Source organism: Lissotriton helveticus, chromosome 6 (assembly GCF_964261635.1).
Source record: "Lissotriton helveticus chromosome 6, aLisHel1.1, whole genome shotgun sequence".
Taxonomy (NCBI): Eukaryota; Metazoa; Chordata; class Amphibia; order Caudata; family Salamandridae; genus Lissotriton; species Lissotriton helveticus.
In genome coordinates, this window is record NC_136067.1 from 1,694,305,002 (window position 1) to 1,694,327,512 (window position 22,511).

Here is a 22,511-nt window from a genome sequence, read left to right on the forward strand (position 1 = left end):
TGAGGCAATTGTGCTTCACGCTGGGCAGGGAGCATTTGGGTTTCCAAGTCCCCGTTTAATCCAAACCGGACGTTCACAGGTTGGAACGGTTGGGGAGAGGAGGAGACACCGGTCCCAGAAACATGAGACATGGAAAATAGACATTTTCGCAATACCAACCCGCCCTGCACAACATCGTCCAGAAGTGCTTTAAAAACAATGCATGCTGGGACTGGTACTCACAGTGCATGGAGTGACTTTCCAGTGATGTCTACGTTAGGCATTTACCAATTGGGGGCGGACCTGCATGTAACCAATCAGCATAGGGCACGATAATACATCTGTGACACCCGCCCTACACCTGAACTTACACACCACTGGCGCTGAAGAAGGCTCAAGCAACTGCCGAAATGCATTCGCCGATCATGGTGGTGAAACTGCTTTCTGTACCTCTGTAAAGGAATAAATGGTGTTTTCTCGTGTTCCCCTGCAGTGGCCTCGCACTTTGTCCTTGGAGGAAGTGGGAATGTGATTTATAGCGCGATTTCCAGTGTCGCGCAGACGACGTCCCCGTTCTTTGAAGCAGGCTCTGGCTCACTGGTTTCTACGTTGTGGAACTTTGGAACGGATCCGGGTTACCGGAATGACCAGAGCCCACCTGTTGACGCGGAATGAGAGGAGGCGGTGTTGAGGCAATTGTGCTTCACGCTGGGCAAGGAGCATTTGGGTTTCCAAGTCCCCGTTTAATCCAAACCGGACGTTCACAGGTTGGAACGGTTGGGGAGAGGAGGAGACACCGGTCCCAGAAACATGAGACATGGAAAATAGACATTTTCGCAATACCAACCCGCCCTGCACAACATCGTCCAGAAGTGCTTTAAAAACAATGCATGCTGGGACTGGTAGTCACAGTGCATGGAGTGACTTTCCAGTGATGTCTACGTTAGGCATTTACCAATTGGGGGCGGACCTGCATATAACCAATCAGCATAGGGCACGATAATACATCTGTGACACCCGCCCTACACCTGAACTTACACACCACTGGCGCTGAAGAAGGCTCAAGCAACTGCCGAAATGCATTCGCCGATCATGGTGGTGAAACTGCTTTCTGTACCTCTGTAAAGGAATAAATGGTGTTTTCTCGTGTTCCCCTGCAGTGGCCTCGCACTTTGTCCTTGGAGGAAGTGGGAATCTGATTTATAGCGCGATTTCCAGTGTCGCGCAGACGAGGTCCCCGTTCTTTGAAGCAGGCTCTGGCTCACTGGTTTCTACGTTGTGGAACTTTGGGACGGATCCGGGTTACCGGAATGACCAGAGCCCACCTGTTGACGCGGAATGAGAGGAGGCGGTGTTGAGGCAATTGTGATTCACGCTGGGCAAGGAGCATTTGGGTTTCCAAGTCCCCGTTTAATCCAAACCGGACGTTCACAGGTTGGAACGGTTGGGGAGAGGAGGAGACACCGGTCCCAGAAACATGAGACATGGAAAATAGACATTTTCGCAATACCAACCCGCCCTGCACAACATCGTCCAGAAGTGCTTTAAAAACAATGCATGCTGGGACTGGTAGTCACAGTGCATGGAGTGACTTTCCAGTGATGTCTACGTTAGGCATTTACCAATTGGGGGCGGACCTGCATATAACCAATCAGCATAGGGCACGATAATACATCTGTGACACCCGCCCTACACCTGAACTTACACATCACTGGCGCTGAAGAAGGCTCAAGCAACTGCCGAAATGCATTCGCCGATCATAGTGGTGAAACTGCTTTCTGTACCTCTGTAAAGGAATAAATGGTGTTTTCTCGTGTTCCCCTGCAGTGGCCTCGCACTTTGTTCTTGGAGGAAGTGGAAATGTGATATATATATATATATATATATATATACATATTACCTACTGGCGGTCGCCAGTAGGTAGTTATAGTTAGGACCTAGTTTCCATAGGAAATCCGCAACATTCTATTGGGAATACCTTTGGCGCCGGTGGACGAATTTTCGCAAATTTCTCAAAGAAGATGGCCCGCTCCGCTCTGCTCCTTCCCTGAAAGTTTTGGGTGGATTCGTCAAGCGGGGGCCGAGATAAAAGGGGGGTCCCAAAACGTGTTTTCTCCATGTTAATTTCTATAGGGCGGTTGGACTCACTTTTAGCCCGAACGGCTGAAAGGATTCCCACCAAACTTGGCAAAATTGTAGGGACTGGTAGCCCAATGTGCCTTTGTTATGTCTTAAGATATGTGCTCCAGTGGATTTTGAGTAATTTAGGTTAAAAAAAATATATATATCTATAAGGCCGCCCCAGTACGCGCACCGGGGCGCGCCCCGGTACGCGCACCGGGGCGCGTACCAGCGCGCAACGCGAGTCTGCGAGCGGAAAGCTGATTGGCTCTCATGTGTCTGTCAACATTCCAAACAGTCCGGAGCGGCCGCCATCTTGTGTCTCGGTAGGATGGAGACACAAGAGGTGGCAAAAACAAAGGGGGAAATGACCAAAAGGGAGCAGGGTAGACCCCCCCTGACCCCTAGGTTTGATGTGGGGGCCATAAAAGGGCCCCGCGGGGCAAAAAAAAAAAATTTTTTTTTTCGATTTTCGCGGGGGGGGGGCGCCCGGTACGCGCACCGGGAGCGTACCGGGGAGCGTACCCTGGAGAAAAAAGAATGACAGAGTATTTTAAAAATGTCGTTTTTTTAATAAATTGGAGGTAGTTCTAAAAAGAACTGTTTTTTTAATTCTTTTTGTTGTTTTATATTTTTTGTATTGTTTTTTTGAATATTTTTTACTTTTTTTGGCTTTTATGAACAATTTTATATTTTTTTTGTATTTTTTATGGGGAGAAACAAAAAGAAGGGAATTGTAAACAGCTCAACTGGAGCAAAAAAAATCAGGAAAAATGTCAGGTTTCTTTGGGCACTTGTGGTTATCACCAGCATGGTTGATGAGTGTAATACTTTGCTCACCATAGGTAATTGTTTTTCCACAAAATATACAAACGATTTTGTATCCACCAAACTTGGTTTGGATGTGAGGGACTATCTCCCTTGTCTCTGGACTCGATGGAGTGGGTTCTTTGCTTGTTAAGGTTCTGGAAGATTGGGGAAGGTTTCTGGACAGTTCTCTCACCTCTGCCGCAGAATAGTTGTTAGGATGCCCGCGTTTCATGTGGCGAATCATGGTGTAATTACCAAAAGAATATTTTTTTGTAGGATTCCCCCTGGAAAGTTCAGTGCCACAGATCAGACAAGTCACTTTTGCCGCATTGACTTTCTTGTGGCCTCTTGGGAATTTAAAAAACTCCCACACAATGTGCTCTCTTGGTTTATAAGGGGGATTGTCTTCAGGTAGGAAGTGCCTTCTCTCCTCCTCCTCTTCCTCCTCCTCCTCTTCTTCTTCACCACCAATGTGGTGTTGTGGTGGTCCTTGTGGTGGTGGTGGTGGTGGTGGTGGTGGTGCTGATGCTCCAGCTGCTCTGCTACTGTAGCCATTTTTCAATGAATTGAAACAGGTCTTCCTCACTCAAAGAACAAAGTGAGAATGAAGAAAAAAGGTGGGGGCTTTCATCATTTGGAAAACAACACTGTTCTGAACCAATGAAAACTGTTATTTTCAGGTCACATGACCCAGGCTTTCATCATTTGGAAACCAAAAGTGTTCTGAACCAATGAAAAGTGTTATTTTCAGGTCACATGACCCGACGCGCTTACGCTACGCGCCCGGGGGCGCTTACATTGCGCGATCGTATGCGCTCGGGCGCTTCCGGGTGCGTCATAAGACGCATCACGCGACTACGCGATACGTCACGATGATGTTTTCGTTCGCGGCAATAGCGCTAACGGGACGCTCACCGGTACGCACACCGGGGCACCGGTGCGCTCACCGGTACGCGCACCGGAAGCACACCAAGGCAAAAAAATTAAAATAAAAAAGTGAAAAGTATACATGAAAAAATAGTATTACATAAATATACAATATAAAATTCATTATAAAAAATATTATATTTCACACCAATAGAGATTTGCTATTACAAAACTTTTGAAATTCACTGAAAAAAACATAGGTTTGAGGCCCTATATATAGTTAGGAATTAGCATTTACAAAACCTATGAAATTCACTGAAAAAACCATAGGTTTCACACCAGTTATAGTTAGGAATTAGCATTTAAAAAACCTATGAAATTCACTGAAAAAACCATAGATTTTACACCAGTTATAGTTAGGAATTAGCATTAAAAAACCTATTAAATTCACTGAAAAAACCATAGGTTTCACACCAGTTATAGTTAGCTGGAAATTTTACTCGCATAAAACCATTGAAATTCCCACGTTATAGTTAGTTGGACTCACTATAACTTGCGCGTGCAATGCACTGCTGATGACGTCACATATTACATCACTCATGACATGGTCAGTGACATCACTGATGACATCTCAAATGACATCACTGATCAATCAATAAATCAAAGCATTTATATAGCGCACTACTCACCCGGAGGGTCTCAAGGCGCTGACATCACTGATGACATCTCAAATGACATCACTGATGACATCATCCATGTGATAATAGAATACACCTCCTCACACTCTAATCTAACCTATGATACACCCAGTGTTAAATACAAACTACCATTCCTGAAACCATTGACACAGTAATACCACTTACCACATACGCACTCACTGATTTCTAGGTCTACACACACATCCACTCATTCACCCATACAATCTTTCATACATACAGTCACTCATCAATACAAGACTAACATATGCACTCATACACCTATACAGAGACTCACACACTGCCACTCATCCATGGAGTTACTCACACACCTAGTCAGTCATTTAAAGAATCAATCACACTCCCATTTCCACAACCATACAGTTATAGACACAAAACCTTACTTATTTAAACATAGACTAACACATACTTACTGTCTTTTACAATCACTGATACAAGTACATAGTGATAGATACAATCACTTATGCAATCACAGGCTGTTATATATAGTCATTTATATTTGACAACTCTCACATGCACTGTGTTTTACATATGTACTTACTTGGACATGTAGCACTGAGATATCCATTCAGTCACCAACACACCCATGCACACAGTAAACCACCTATACAGCTGTTTCCTCATGCACTCTTGAACCCATACACCAAGTGAATCAACTGCTCACACATCTATGCACAGAGTCACACACTTCCCAGCCACCTCCACTCACACTCACCCTCACATACAAATACTTGGGTTACCAATCATTAACCCATATAGCCAGTCATATAGCTACTAATCAATACATGCAGTACCTTACACAACAACAGACATAATGATGCACACATTCTAACAGTTTAGTCACTAACCCATGCATTCAGTAAGACACATTTAATCTCCCACTCATACAGTCAGTCACGCACCTACTAAGTCCATTATCCAAACACTCATACATACACTCATTCTACAATATGTTAAACGCATTTTTAATTTACAGGAACACACATTCACATGGATAATGTCATCAGTGATGTCATTTGAGATGTCATCAGTGATGTAATCAGTGATGTCATTTGAGATGTCATCAGTGATGTCATCAGTGATGTCACTGACCATGTCATGAGTGATGTAATATGTGACGTCATCAGCAGTGCATTGCACGCGCAAGTTATAGTGAGTCCAACTAACTATAACGTGGGAATTTCAATGGTTTTATGCGAGTAAAATTTCCAGCTAACTATAACTGGTGTGAAACCTATGGTTTTTTCAGTGAATTTAATAGGTTTTTTAAATGCTAATTCCTAACTATAACTGGTGTGAAACCTATGGTTTTTTCAGTGAATATATATATATATATATATATACACACACACACATATAGCCAAAATATGTACACATTTACTCCTTTACATTGTTATGAGGTAAACAGTACTAAGCTTACACCAATAATCAATTACTAGAAAACAGTCTCAATAATACCACCAAGAGAGTGAATTCTGTAAAGCACCATAACACTGAGGGCTTCTGCTGTGCTTTGTACCAGCTGGTCACGGATGGTAAGCGTAGGGCAGAATGCTAGCTCCCCTGCATGTGCTCGTCGTGATGTAAACCACATTCAGTGGACCATAGAGTTGTGCTTCTCCTCTTTATAAGTGTGTGTGCATCTCTGGCCAATTTGACAGGGTTTTCTTTAAAAACCTATATCACGCTTTCCACCTATGTGTGAACATGCCACTGCAGGCATATGCATGTGTTCCATTGGCAGAAAGAAGTGGCAAAGCCAATTGATTGACCTCTAAGAGCTGAAAAATATTTGCTTTATTAATGTCTGCTTAAAACTATACACCTGCAGCGGCACCTCGTTTTGCCACCTTTCACTTTCGGTCTTCAAGGGTCATCCAAAAATTGACTATATCTAAACCTATACTCTGATAAAAAATCTTTTCGTGGTCCTTAGATGTGCAAACAATTGTGTGCCATGTCCATGAGATGAATATTGTAAATTACTGGCCACAGAATTCTAAAGAGTGAATGAATATAGGTATTAAGGAGAAAAGAACAGGTACCTCTGTGGGAACCTGCACTCTATCTTCACTTCAGATGGGTGCCATTAGACTTTAGGTCATTTCAATCTGAGAATAACTAAACCAGTTTACTGCTGGGTTTTGAGTTAGGAGTTTGAAGTTGGGTAAGAATGAGTTCAAAGTTCACCATGTAGAATGCGGCTGATGGCTCAAGGAGGAGCAAGCGGACGCGATAGTTCTCCTTCATCCCCAGCCGCTTAGATATCATCCATGAGATAAAAATGGCTCAATTTCTGCTTCCTGATGGTGGTGCAACAGCTCTCGGATTACTGAAAGTGTGAGCTATTTAACTCAAACTTTCAGTAATGAGAGACCGATTACATTGCAAATGCTTGTTATAGTGTCGTATTCGCTCACAGAGCGAGGCAAGACAAACCCAAGAAATGCGCCTTCTGTGCTGTGGCCATTTACTAAGCCCACCTACATTTTTTTTTTTACAAACCACGGAAATGGCACCTACAGTGAAGAATAACTAAATGTATAGTCTACAATTACAGCTGTAATTTTACCGGATGTCTTTGCATTTTTATCAACACCAGTTAATGAAACTGGCACGAGAGCAGATACCGGTTCTTGTGGTGGGAGGGCATGTTTAGGGAGTTGCCAACAATTAGTGTTATCTGCAGACACGATAGAGAAGATTTTGGACGTATCTTGTTTACATGTCAACACTAATCATAAAAACCGAAGGCTCCAACCACTGAAAATGTTTTTGTTAGTGCTTAGTGCACCTCGGCTAGCACTTATTCTATTTTAAGGCACGGGTTGCACTAATTATGCCAGTCGTACGTTCCATGGTTGTGGAAAAGGTCTTAAAGGTCGCAAAGGTCTTAAAACCTTTTTGTTCCCCGTTTAGTGCGTTAATTCTATCCCCCAGGACCATCGGATGTTGTCTGGAAAAGCGCTGGGATGCCCAAGGGTAACTGCGCGCTATATAAGATTTTAAATAATAATAATAATAATTGTGGCTATAGGCAGGTTCGTCATCCTTCTTTGTTGATTACTTGTGAACCGATTAGTCATTGTATTTTTCCTATCGCTCAAATCTGTGCGAGCTAACTAAATTCTTGGGGGACATTGGGGTAAATAAATAAACTGAGAGACACAAACCCATAACCTGGCCAGTTGAGAAAACCAGGACTGAAAAGCCGACCAGGGTGAGTGAGAGGTATATGTTGAGAAATAAATGCAACACCACGGGCTAGTACACTGATGTGAAGGTGTGGCGGAATTCAACACGGTAATGCAGTCTACCCTGTTTACAGCTCTTCATTCCAGCTATGTGTAGCCTGTGCAAGCGGCGCTGCAGAAGCATAATGGAGATGACACGTCGGCTATCCTGGTGTTGGAGAATTTCCCGAAAACCTTATAAAGCCATATATTTGGCGCAAGCATCAGGGTCATTTGGGAGTTCGTAAGGACATGGTGCTCTGTATTTTTATTTACTTAAGACACAATCTGACACTCCAAGATATAGCATATGGTGGTCACTGTACACTAATAAAAAAACAAGTATCCTCCCTCAACTCTCTGCATAGCAATAACGACCCCACATCGAACGCGGAAATGTGCGGAGACAAAATGAGAGATGTCATTTGAGTAGGGAAGGTTTAGGGGCCGATGGCAATGGATTGAAAGGCGGGCAAAATAAACTCACTCTATGTCCGCCATGTTCATCACCGGAAAAGAAGGCTCCGCTCATACACACAATGCACTTAACAGTGCCAAATCTATTCCATGCAATGCATTGGGCTGCCCGAACTGTGGCAAGAGAAATAGTCTAGAGTAGACTACTCACAGAGAAATCGAGGCCACTATCGTAAGCGGGGCTGAGGTTGCCCAAGCCTTTACAGAGAAAAATGCCATTGTGTATCTGCCACTAAGAAGATTGAAAAGGGTGAGTCACGGGGTTCGCACGAGATAAACACATTGAATTTTCTCTGCGGCCTTATGTGCTGGAATCAGCCGCCATGTCACATCTCTGTGGAAGTGCGATCACATAAATACCACATGCACGCAGGGACAGGAGGACACAGAGAGCCTGGGAGGGGCGATGGTGGCGGGCTAGCAGTGTTGTGGGAGGAGGTTGCGTAGACAGGTGGAAGTAAGCAACAACAGAGGCAAGGTTCCATAAACAAGACCAGCAACCCAAAAAGAAAATAGTGGCGAAAACAAACAGATATACAGCAAAGCGCAAGGTTAGTGGTAATTGGCTGGTGCTGATGCTAATGGAATGGAAACAAGTGCGATACAAAGCCAATGGATTGTCCAGTCGCAAAGAAGCTTTTTTGACCGACAAAGAAGGGAGCAAACAGATGGCAATGGGCTGGCTGGAAGCCCACAGGCTGATTACAACAGGTAAGCGCTACCTAGGTTCGACCTAAAAATGGCACAATTTCTGCTTCATGTTGGTGGTGCAATCCTGATTAATGACTATTTAGGAGCTGGTACTTACCTAAAGATTTTTGCAGCAAAGGAATTGAGTCTGTAGAAAAGGAATTGAATGCAGACAGAAAACATCAATCAAAACACTATTCCCAGGAGAAAGAGCAGCATAATGCATTTTATAGGTGTAAAATGCAGAGAAGATAATGCGAGGGAAGGAATTTGCTGGAACAGGGAGTTCCTCACTATGGAAATGCATTTGCTGGGCTTCCTATTGCTGACAAAGAGCACACACAGATGTATTTTCATGTAAAGTATCTCCACTTTAAATGGCATAGAATTACACCAGACTTAAAATATTGTATGGTACGGAGTAGTAGAGTGTACTTGACTTACACTGTATGTACAATAAAGGACAAGCATGTGCATGAAAATATACTCTGCAGTAATGACTCTATGGGCCTGATTATGAGTGGCTTGGTATATTCTGACCTATGCGTAAGACCCTGTTTACGCATCGGTCTGAATTACGAGTTAGAATGTATTTAGGGCGTCCGATGATTATTAGATGTGTTAAATATCTCAAGCTACGTTAAATTTCGGTATGTCAAATCTGCCGAAATTTAACAGGAGAAATGTGTGCAGTATTTATAATCCCATGTGGATTTCGGTACATTAAACACCAAAATCCACATGTTATTCGCCAATAACTCGTAATAGGTTTTATTTATAGCACCCAACAAATAACATACCCCGTCGTATCGTTATTTCTTAGGGGTGATAAATAACACCTACATTCATAATCAGGGCCCATATATTTTGTCTGCAGAACTGGTGTGTGAAGATACACTCGTATAGTAGTGGACATCTTTTTGGAGTCGTTAGTGGACATTTCAGTCCTAAAAGAGGTGTCTTTTGGAAGAATTATTTGAAACTAGAAAAATAAGGAAGGCTAGTTAAATGCCAATAGATGAAGCTAGCACTAATGGGGATAGCGCCAATGAACATATCAAATGAATTCGCCTTCATGGATCAGAAAAGGAAAAACTAGGCCAGTTGCCTTTATGTTCCCAAGTCAAGATCGTGGGTTCAGGATCAAATGGTACTTTGCCAGGGTCTCGGTGACCCCTAATCCCTTATTTTCATTAGGTGGATAGAAAATAACATGTTGTCAAGACATTGCTGCATTGTGTTAGGGTACATTGTCCCACCACTAACGTTGGATACTAGCACCAGTACAATCAGATTAAGGGCTTGGTGGAAATGAAATCACCCCAATGCACTGCGCACAGCGTAGAAATAGAAGCCGAGTATCAGAGCCCACACGGACCGGCAGCCGTTGATGAGGGTAGGTGCAACGGAACCGCACCCAACGTAAACATACTAGAAAGTGGGCCATCAGCCAGGACTAGCCGAGGAACACTATTTCCCCATTGGTAGGGTACTTCTTCTATGTAGGACTATCTACATATCGATATTTCAACCATCAGAGTGCAAGTAGTAGATACATGGTTGCTCTTTTAGTACCTGTACTTCCAGTAGGCTAACCTTTTTTGGAACCCCACCACTTACGTGCACCATCGCACCTCACTCTAGGTCCTGAAGAAACGCCACTGATCCAACAGTGGACATACAAGGCGTGAAACATGTCAACCTTTTAGCAGTTACTTGGGCACATTAAGCCCCAGAGTAACCCACTAACCTGTGTGTTTTTTTATTCTACCAAGGGTACTACGCCATTAAAGTCTACCAGTGGCTACCCCTAGGTATTTTAATATTTTTTCACAGCACATACTTCACCACCCTCCACCGCAGGTTCTAGCCCCCATATCCGCACTCACCTGTCAGCTTTTCTCTTTAAAAGATCTCCGTGAAAGTGACCCTTTCAATAGGTGTCCCATCGGGTATTGCAGCGCCGGCCCGACGAGGAGCATAAGCCCAGTGATGAAACATGACTCCCTTCGGGAAGTATGAAGTCTAACAAAAGAGGCAATACCTGACCCTCCCCTTCGGGACTAGTTCCTTGAGACCGGGAATGCACATCTGCCTCTCTCCTTTTCCTCTTTTTTCTGAATCTCTCCCTCTCACTTCTACTCTCCCTTTCTGATGAGTGGGTGGTAATTCACACCCTACTCTTGGAACAGTGTCCCACCTTGATATACGTCTAATTTTGGAGCATGGACACTGGGCCTTAATAGGCTCATGGTCCCCCTCTTCTTCTTTTTTGACCTAGGAGATGAAATCTAACAATTTTTCGGCCACTAAACCATCAGTAAGTATCATTGACCATCTGTTCCTTTTCAATAAGCAACCAAGGGGACAACTTTAGCTTTTTTGTTACCCATCCACTCCATCCCCAAAATTCAACATTGTCAAAACACTTTATACCGCACTAACCACACAAGCAAACTGAGTCATCAAGCCTATATACCATCAAGATACCCCACACATTGGGGGCGTGGCTTGCGCGCCGGCAAGATGGCGGCGTAGCCCCAGAGCTCCGCATTAAGCCTTGGAGCATTACTTCTTCTCGCAGCGCAGAGGGGCTTCTCCGCATGCAGTGAGCTGTCTCGGGACACCAGAATGTAAGACGCTTCGCCAGACGTCTCTGTTTCCCGGCTCCGTGCAAGTTTCGGCACCTTTCCGCGGAGGATTGCATCTTCACGATCGCGGCCGCCATTTCGTGAGCGCCGGCCGCGTTTCCTCACAGCGGCCGGCGGGAAAGCAAGAAGGTTTCTCATATAATTCTAAAATGCCGCTTTTGCCATAATTTACCTTCCAAAGCAGCGCTTCTCAAAGGTGAGCCTCCCCCTTTCAACTGTGACTTTCATCATGCTGCTCAATCTACTTGTACTTGAAATGCCTTGATTCACCAACCGCCATTTTGTGCACTGTCGAATTTCTTCACATGACCTCCTGCACTTTTCATTTGGCACCCTGCGGGGGAGTTATTCACAGCATTTGGACATTGCATTTCTTTTCTCAGTGGTCAATTCTCGCCCTGGATGCTGTACCCCTGATATTTTCCTGCATTGGCCCCTATTGCCTTCTTTTGCTGGATTTTCACCATTAATTTGTGGAACTTCTTCTTCTTTGCGCCAAGCATATTTACTTATCGCAGCATGTTATTTTTCTCATTCCCGCAATTTCTTTTGTTTCACCACTTGCATGCTGCTCCTCTTATTCCGTGCTCATATCTCGCATAACCTCTTCTTCTTCGAGTATCTCCTTGACCTCCCATGGGGAAAATTCGCAACCTAAAGCTCACATCTACTGCTCCAAAGGTTCCGCTTGGTTCGGATTCTGATTCTCCTCTCCCAGACATGGAGGAACACCGACCATCAAAATCGGACACACCGCACGGAGCCATTCCAAAGACTTCCAACGTGGGCAAAGCGCCTTCCTCTTTGGTTTCTTCTAAGCGTCTCAAAAAAGATCCACCTTCTCCTGGGAGCTCTTCCTCCTCTTCCTCTATGGATCTTATACTAGAAGAACTCCGTGCTCTCAAGCCTTTCATGGAAGCCACCACCAAAAACATGCAGGCAATGCAAGAGAAATGGTCATCTCTAGATGCACGTGTTCTCACCTTGGAACAGTCCGCAGACTCCTTGCAATCCTCCTGTTCTCGTATTTCGTCCATGGAGACGGAGATACTACTACTAAAGCTACAAACAGAGGATTTGGAAAACAGGAACCGCAGAAACAACCTACGCCTTTACGGCCTTCCGGAACTTTCAGAAGGGTCTAACCCCACAGCCTTCTTCCAGTCCTTTCTTGCTAAGATTTTGGATACACCAGCTTTATCGTCTATCAACATTCAACGAGCTCATCGTCTTGGTCCTAGAGTTGCTACCAAGCCTAGAGGTGTCATCATGCTCTTCCTTCAATATACCGACCTTCTTCAAGTCCTTTCTGCTGTCAAACTCAAGAAACAGATCATTTGGGAAGGTCATCGTCTCTATATTTCGCAGGATGTATCCAGGGCCACCGCAGAACGCAGGAAGCAGTTCTTGGACATGAGACCGCAGCTTAGAGCACTCAATGCTCGATATGGCCTTTTGCATACTTGTCTCTTCTAGGTTACTTATAAAGACAAGACAACCACTTACGAGGATCCTGCGGTCTTACAAGCCTTTCTTCGCCGACACGGTCCTGATGTCATGGATATGTCCAATCCTGGATGACTGTCTCACTAATTTCCTTTATTAATACAGTTAAAGATGGTTCTGAATTCTCCATAGTCGCACTCTTGACATTCTAAAGCACTAAATTGTTGTCTCTTCTGTGTTTTTTCATGTATTTTTCTATATGTTCATATTTCTTCATCCCAACTCTGTTTTTATTCCTGATTTTGCTCACATTTTTACCCTCATGTTTCTCTTCTTCCAACAGGTACTTACCTCCATCACTTCGCCTTGTGTTTACCCTCTTATCCCCTCGTGCTACCTCTCTTGGATGTCATCATATTTGAGGTTTGATGTTTGCCCTGGATGTTCTCGTCGTCGTCTCCTGCCACCACCACCCCCCCCTTCCTGTTCGGTTTTCTTATTTTTGTAAGTATGTCTTTCAGTCGTTCGTCTCGGACATGTACTGTCTCTTTTCTCTCTACTGATTCTGTCCTCCTTCCTCCTTCCAATTCCATGAACTCTTCTCCACTCTACTCTTCTTCTTACTTCTACCATTTCCTCATTTACACATTTTTCTTCTTTGCCTCTTTCTTTCTGTGCTCATCATTGCTCACATCCTTGACTCCTTTTCTCTTCTTATTTTTCTTTTCTACTTTTCTCATTTCTTCTCAATTGTATTTTTATGCATTATTAAGCATGTTGTTTATAGATGTTTTCTAATTTGTTTCATTCCGTGTAACGACATGGAACGTTAAGGGTTAAAATAACCCCATTAAAAGACAGAGGGTTCTCTCGCATTTAGCAAGTCTTAAAACTGATATTGCCCTCCTTCAAGAAACTCATCTTTCTGAACCGGAGGCTTTGAAACTTAAACATTGCTGGGTGGGTCATGTTCTTTGTTCACCTACTACTTCTAGGAAGAATGGAGTTGTACTCTTGTTACACAAAAAGTTAAATGTTTCTTCGATTACTCATGAATGTGATGTTGATGGCCGTTGGCTTATTGTTAATTTACTCATTGATAACATTCCTCTCACCCTTTTTAATGTGTACGCTCCTACTGCAATTGATAAATCTTTCTGGCCTGCTATTTCTACCAAAGTGTCTTCCCTTACTGGAGAGTATATACTCCTCGCTGGAGACTGCAATCAGATTGTGGATCCTTTCCTTGATAGACACTCAAAAGTTAAATTTACCCCCTCTAGAATGCACACGCAATTTCTCAACTCATTTCATAATAATGCCCTTGTGGATATCTGGAGACTTTGTAACCCCGACCTTCGTGAATATAGTTTCTTTTCCCCTCCTCACCAATCCCAGTCCCGTATTGATCATATATTTCTCAGTAAACCCTTATCCCAACACGCTATCCGCTCAGAAATTGGCTCTATTCTGCTCTCCGACCATGCCCCTGTTTTTGTAGACCTAGACTTACTTCCATTCTCCCCTCACTCTGGCAGATGGCGTTTTAATAACGCTTTACTTACAGACCCCACTTTTAACGCTAAATTTACTGCCTTTGCTACGGAATTCTTTCTTTTAAATCAAACCCCTGATTCTTCCTTTGTTATGGTCTGGGACTCTTTTAAAGCAGCTGCTAGGGGTTTTATTATTAATTTTGTGTCACGACGGAAAAAATTACACGCGGCCAAATCGGAGAAAATTCTAGCCGACATTAAAGCCTTAGAACAAGCCTATTTCACTTCTAAATCTGACTCCTCCCTTAAAGCTCTTATTGATGCCAAAATCTCTTTTAACAAATTTACAACAGAAGCCGCTTCCAATATCCTTCTCAAATGTAACTCTAGGTATTACGGTGGTAAGAATAAAATGGGGAAGCTCCTGGCCAACTATCTAAAGATCCGTAAGGAACGCACAAAAATTCAGTCTATTAAAACCTCTTCTGGCGAATCCACATTTAAAGATAAAGAAATTCTTGCAGAATTCGCTAAATTCTATGACACACTTTATACTCCTGAGCAAACTCCTACTCCTGACGATCTTCTTGCTTATTTTCAATCCCTACCCTCTCCCTCAACCTCACATGTTGATTTTCATACTTTAGAACTTGATATTTCTCTTTCTGAAATTTCTCATGCGGTTTCTAAACTTCACCATGGAAAATCCCCGGGCCCCGATGGTTTTACAATTGAGTTTTACAGTCACTTCGCTTCTCTTCTCCTCCCCAAACTCCTACTTTTATTTCCATCCTTTTCCGACTCCGGCTCTTCTAACGGTTCCTTCCAACAAGCCTTAATTTGCTTAATTCCAAAAGATGATAAAGACCATTCCCTATGCAAGAATTATAGACCAATATCTTTGGTCAATACTGATTATAAAATCCTAGCAAAAATATTAGCCCTCCGTATGGAGTCTCTTTTACCGGACATCATCGGACCAGAACAATCTGGTTTTGTCAAAGGACGTCTTTCCTCAGATAATTCCCGAGTTTTTCTTAACATACTTGGTAAATCTTCTTCACTTACTCTTCCTTTTGCAGCTATCTCCCTTGATGCGGAGAAGGCTTTCGATCGCATTGGTTGGGATTTCATGTTTCAAGCTTTACGTTGGATTGGTATTCCTCCTAAATTCATTTCTGTTATCTCCTTGCTTTATTCTAATCCTCAAGCCTCTATCTTTGTTAATGGCATGTCTTCGGATTATTTCTCCCTCCATAGAGGAGTGCGACAAGGCTGCCCACTATCTCCCTTACTTTTTATTTTGGCTTTAGAACCCTTCCTTACAAAAATTCGTTTAGATGACACTATTTCTGGTTTTCCTTTTGGTTCCCAGCAAGTCAAGCACTCGGTCTATGCTGATGATATTCTTTTTTACTGCTATGACCCTGCTACTTCCATTCCCTCTTTTCTTCAACAAGTCTCTTCATTTTCTGCAGTCTCCGGGTATCGTTTGAACTCTGATAAATGTGAGATTCTGCCTTTAAATCCTCTTTGTCAGAAGCACTTTTTCTCTTCTACAGGTTTTTCATGGCAACCTTCCAAAATTAAATATTTAGGGGTTTGGTTTGCTCTTTTGTTATCTGATACTCTCAAGCTAAATTTTGATTATGTATATAAGAAAATGGATGCAGCTATCACTCGTTGGCATCCACTCTTTTTGTCCTGGTGGGGTCGCCTCAATTCTATAAAAATGATGCTATCTCCCCTACTTCTTTATACTATTTCCATGCTCCCTTTGCACATCCCTCTATCTTTCTTTAAGAAAATTGATTCCCTACTACTGAAATTCCTCTGGAACGGTAAAAGATCCCGAATAGCCCTTGCTTCATTACGTAAGGATAAAACTAATTCTGGAGTCCGCTTTCCTGATTTCAAACTTTATCATCGCGCTTTTTCTCTAAAGCAAACAACTCGCTGGTTATCATCTGATTTACCTCATTATCCTCCTGTCTGGTTAAGCATGGAATCCTCTTTCATCTCTCCTTTTACCTTTCAGGAATTCTTATCCTTTACTTCTTCCTTAACTCGTCTTCACTCCCCTATTCTTTCACATTTTCGTAATCTCCTTTTCCCTTACGTCTCGTCCTCTTATTCATCTCTTCTTTCTCTTCATGAACAACCGATCTGGAATAATGCTCTTCTTAAAATAAAAAACTGTACCATATATTGGAAAACTTGGCATTCTCGAGGTCTTTCCTGGATATCTCAATTAGTGTCTCAAGGTAAACCTATTTCCTTTCAACAACTTCAGTCTCTTTTCTCTTTACCCGTTTCTGCCCGAGCTCAATATGACGCCCTTTATCCAGCCTTACTTCCATATCTTCAAGCTCTTCCTTCTTCTAACGAAATCCTGGCAACTTACAGACCCACTTCCCTTTTATTGGACGCGTCTCCTTCTGCTTCCGCCTTATATAATTCTTTTCGTCTTGCCAATGATAGATCAAAATCTCATACTGAACTCGCTTGGGAACTGGACTTTTCTCAGACATGGTCGGTTCCTCTTTGGGACAAAATTTGGACTAAACTCCATAGGACCTCCAGAGCTGCTAACACTACCCAGACTTTATTTTTTCTTTATCATAGAATTTTATTTACTCCACTCGCCCTATCCCGTTTCGCACCAGACACTCCCTCCTCCTGTTGGTCCTGTCCATTCCCCTCTGCCGATCTCAAACATATGTTGTTCGAATGCCCCCCTATTTCCCAGTTCTGGCAGCTGGTCTGGAAGCAAATTCAAAAGCTTTTTCAATTCCAAATCCCCTTTTCGCCTTTGCTAGTTTTTCTAGGTTCCCTCTCGTCAGAACTTCACCATCCCTCCAGCCATTACTCTTTACTTGACCTCTTCCTTGCTATAGCTTTTCATATCATTACCTCTAATTGGAAACAAGCTGCGAATGTTACCTATCACTCTTGGTGGAATGCAATTTGTTTTAATCACCGTTTGGACACTAATTACGTATCTCCCATCTCCTTAGCTATTAAACGGGACCTGCTTTGGCTCCCTTTGGTAACATATCTCTCTCCTTCTGCTCCAGTTCCTCCCTCTCCTGCTCCGGACACAGTTGAAGTTCGTAAACCCCCATGAATTCTTCATTACTTGTTTTTATTCATACTTATATTTGATTATTATTGTTATTATATTCATATATATTATACTTTTACATAAAGTATTTCTCTCTTTATGATATGTTCATGCTTTCTCATGCTTGTAATGCTTATTTTATGATGTTTTTATTTGTAATGTTTATTTCTGCCATTTGCTTATTGTAACTCTTCTCTTTCCCTCCCTTTCCCTTCATTTCCCCCTTTTTATTCCTCAATAAATCAAACTTAAAAAAAAAAGATACCCCACACATTGTTTAGACATAATCCGATACTTAGTTCTGCCAGAGTCCTCCTTACTAAGCTCCTTCCTACATGGGCTATTCTTCTACACAGAATTTACTCTAGCAGTATGACACCATGGACATACAATTGCAAATTAACAAGGATCCCCTGTGAATTAATTCAATTCCTGGGACAGGGTACGTTTTAATGATCTCAGTATATACATTCATAAAAACATTAGTAATTTGATACATATCATAAAATACTTAAAATGTTAAACAATTTGATATTGATGGAGATGGTGTCTTCAACGTGCGTTTCGGCACTGGAGTTGCCTTCGTCAGGAAATTCCACCAAAAAACGTGAGCATCTATATGTTGCTGAATATAGTTGGTATATAGCGTCAGTCTACCGGTCCAATCTAATTTGATTGTGCAGATATATCGGAAGGATCCTGATGCCAATAGGTCAAAGAATCTCTCTATTTTAAAATTGTAGCTGTAGGGCACAGTTGCCTCGTAATGTGGAGGGCTCGTACATTCAAAAGTGTTTCAAATAGGGCTTTGCACTTATGATAAAACAATCCGCTTGACGTGCGTTAATGATGCATAGAAGCATGTGCCCTGCCGTGAGTGATTAAATTCACACGGGAGGGAAGCCAACACTACTGAATATTTCGAAGGTCTGTATCCGTAAAAACGTGGTGCACAAACGGGGCAGTCGATGCTGACTCCTTTGATAAAAATGCACTCTCATGGGGCAATGAAAGCCTCCTTTTTTCGGTCGGTGCTGAGTTGGTTTGACGCAGGTACCATGGACCTATTCATAAAACAGTAGTAAAACTACACTCAGATTTGTAACCCCAAGACTGGATGCAGTTTTACTACTTTTTGGAATTCACCCTCTCCTCAACTAATTCACATGGAAATCTGTGCCACTCATTGTTTTCCATGCTGATTCCTGGGGTAATCACATGATTTCCTTATTGGGGAATGCATTCCATATGTATGGTGTTCTCCCCCCACCGGTGAAACCCTCCAATCAGGGGGAATGGTGGCCGCCATGCATATGTACATATTTCATCTTAATCTGCATTGAAAATATTTGTCCACATGGAAACCCCTTTCTCTACATTTCACTTACCTCCCTGAAAAGTATATTTATAGCAGCACTTGGTTGAAGTAAATCTCTGACTCTTTCTAGGAACGAAAGGTGAATGATAGTAGTTTGTGAATGCCCCCAGATGTGCTTGTTTGTGCGTGTTCCAAAACTTTCAAGACTAACATTGTTTCAGACTTCCCAGGAATGCCCTGAATCCGATTCCTTTAGTTGGATTTTTGGGGGGCTTAGATCTCCTCACTCATGGTGGAGATGTCCATTAAAGGGCTTATGCATGCCAGGAATTCTTTTGTGAATTACTGCAAGTGCAGCTAAGATACATTTGGTCATAAACATATGTTTTATGCCAAATTTACCTTTGGGAATAAGCTCTCTATCATTCTCACCTATACTTCTTTTAGTGACCTCTGCCCTGCATACAGAGACAACTTCCTGCTTCAATCTACTTCAGTTGCCCCACCTCTTAAGTATCACCATCTGCCTCCCAGGTATACAATCCCTAAATTATCTTTGTTACCACGTCATACTCTCGCTGTCCCCAACATGCAAAGGGAGAAAACTACTGCTTCACCTTTGAAAGATTGTACTTCGCATCCAATAAGGACATTAGAAGTGTCAGATATGAATGGCATTCGAGGAATTGGTTGAACAAAGGTAATTTTAAGGCACAGAATAAAAATCTGGGTTGCGCTTTAACCTGAAGGTGTTAACACTCTGAGTTGTGATAACCTGATTTATGGAACGCATGACCCTGCGACTGCTGCATAAAATACATGAGTTCCTGTGGATTGGGAACCCCAACAGTTCCTGCTAAAACCAAACACATTCATCCTGGCACATTAACATAAAACGCCCACTCGGCTTGCACAACAATTCTTCCTTACCTCACTCCAGCCACATTATGTGCTAACCCCGTAAAAGCTTACTTACCACAGTAAAATCTCAAATACATCCAAACATGAATAAATCATACACAAAGTTGGGTGGCATTGGTCAATTAACTGAACTCGCGCATCACAGATTCAGGATGAGTAGAGGAACAGAGTCAAAAGGAAATGTGCGCTATACAAGGACTAATTACACTATGCCGCCCACCTAGTGTTAACTAATATCAGAAGACACCTCCTGATACACAATATATAATAATATATTCAAAAACACCACATCATTTGAAGATCTTGTTTCGTCAATGTGACAGGTCAAAATGTTTGACCACAAAGAAACTGTAACTTTAACTTATACAAGCATTAATCAAAGTCCAAGGACAAGATGGCTTTTCTGGATCTGAAGTTTCAAATACTTTAATTTCCAAAGAAAAATAATCTGGATTGTAGTCCATAGATGAATACAGCTAAAGATGAATGCAGCCTACAAGTGTTTCGTCATTTGACGACTTTTTCAAGGCTGTGGAATTTAAAATGTACAAGCTATAAATATTTAATATCTTGAAAAAAGATTGGGTTAACTTGTATACCCTTGTGGGGTTAGGTGATATACTGTATCAAGTAGAAGTGTCTACAAGGGATATTATTTTTACATCAATTGCATTTCTTTTAGGCTGTACTTATGAATGCCCTCAAATTATCATTCTGGTAAATCAATTGAGACTAAAAGATAATACAGTGACTCAATAATGAACTATTCTTTGGAGTAAAAAAAACAAAGCAGGGTGGATATCTTTTTCTTTAATACGTTTATATTTTTTAGTAGATCGAAGGGTACAACAATATCTCATAAATACAAAGATTAGGCACTACTTCATCATCACTGATGTAGTACAACCCATTACAAATGTAATCCTGATGACAATAGCCTGCACATTGGACATAGTTTTCATAAACATGAAGGTTCATTAGTAGATTAGAAAAATAGGTGGCGTGTCGACATTTCGGTCTTTTGCGTGATTCTTCTATATGACCATCTTCAGGACATGGCGATTCCTATGAATAGTACAGACCCTTCTGTAAGAGAAATAATTACAAATATAACACAGTTTATTCCAGTAAGACTTTGCAATCAAATTAATTAATACAGAGGTGACGGATCTTTATTATGACTCCTTCATCCTCCATTCTTTGGCATGAATGGCTTTCTTTCTTTTTCTCACAAACATTAGACAATAAAATGTTACTTTTTTACAAATATTTTGTGTGTATTTTCTATTCTTTCAACAAAGTTTATTGAATAAAACATAAGTTATATTTGTAAATACATCTGGAGAGAAGGCCCTCAGAAAATGCTGAATGATTTTGTTTTCTGGGGGCACTATATTGATGATGTTTTAATGATCTGGACAGGGGGTGGATGAATTTTGCACCTTTCTGAATAACAATCAATGTAATATTGTTTTTACACATGAGTTCAGCCAGACTGAGATAACTTTTCTAGATCTCAAACTCTATATTAAAATCTAAAAAAACCTGTCTTTTCTGTACAGAAAATCCACGGCATGTAATTCAATCTTACATGCCTCCTCATCACATCCTAGGTCACAGGTATTCTCCATACCTTTTGAAGAAATTACCCAGAATAGACACAATTGTAGTGAAGATGAGAATTTTAGGTCAGAAATTGACATGGCAGAAAAGAGATTCCTAGCAAGGGGATATCCTCGGAATATCATTTCCAATGCTAAACGACTGATCCTTGAAACATATTGCAATTAGTTCCTTAGGAACAAAATATGTATTCGAAAGGACATGAACAAGATGCCTGTAATCACACAATATCACAGCCAGAGTCACATTTTTTATAACAACTTACGTAAACATTTGCTTATACTCAGGGTGGATTCTATTCTCAATAATTACATCTCTGATAAACCTGGAGAGATCCACAATAGAGGTACAAGTTTATGTAATATACCCTGTCCTAGTTCTCAAAAACCTAAGAAACCAAACCACGCTTTAAGTTGGTTACCTCCGCAACCTAGAGTTTTTTTTTAATGCGGTCATTGTAATGTTTGTCAACATGCTTTAGAGAAAACTAAAGGTTTCTGATACAATACCTCTATGGAACATGATATAGGAATCTTTATAAATTGTAACACTAAGTTTGCTGTCTATTGTGTTGTATGCGTCTGCAAAGGCATTTATATTGGCAGTACCATAAGGCCCTTAAAGGATAGGATACAGGAGCCCATTCATGGTATAGAAAATTAAGACAGAAATTATTCTTTAGCCATACATTTCAATACCTGTCATGGTGCTGCAGGGGTTCCACTGTTAAGATCCCATGGTGTGGGGATACCTCATGATCACCCTCCAGGAGGGGACAGGACTCATATGTTAAGAAAAATGGAAATGAGTTGGATAACCAAACTCCGAGATGTGGATTTTGGTCTTAATACAGATAGAGAACTAAATGTATTTCTCAATGACTAATCGGCTCCAATATTGCTGAGTTCAGATGATTGTAGTGGACTGTAGTGGATTCTGTTAAAGTCATATTTATCCGTTTAACATGCTAATTTCAACCATCATGCAATGGTATAATTTTGATCATATGGAATAAAATGTGTCTACTCATCCATTATAT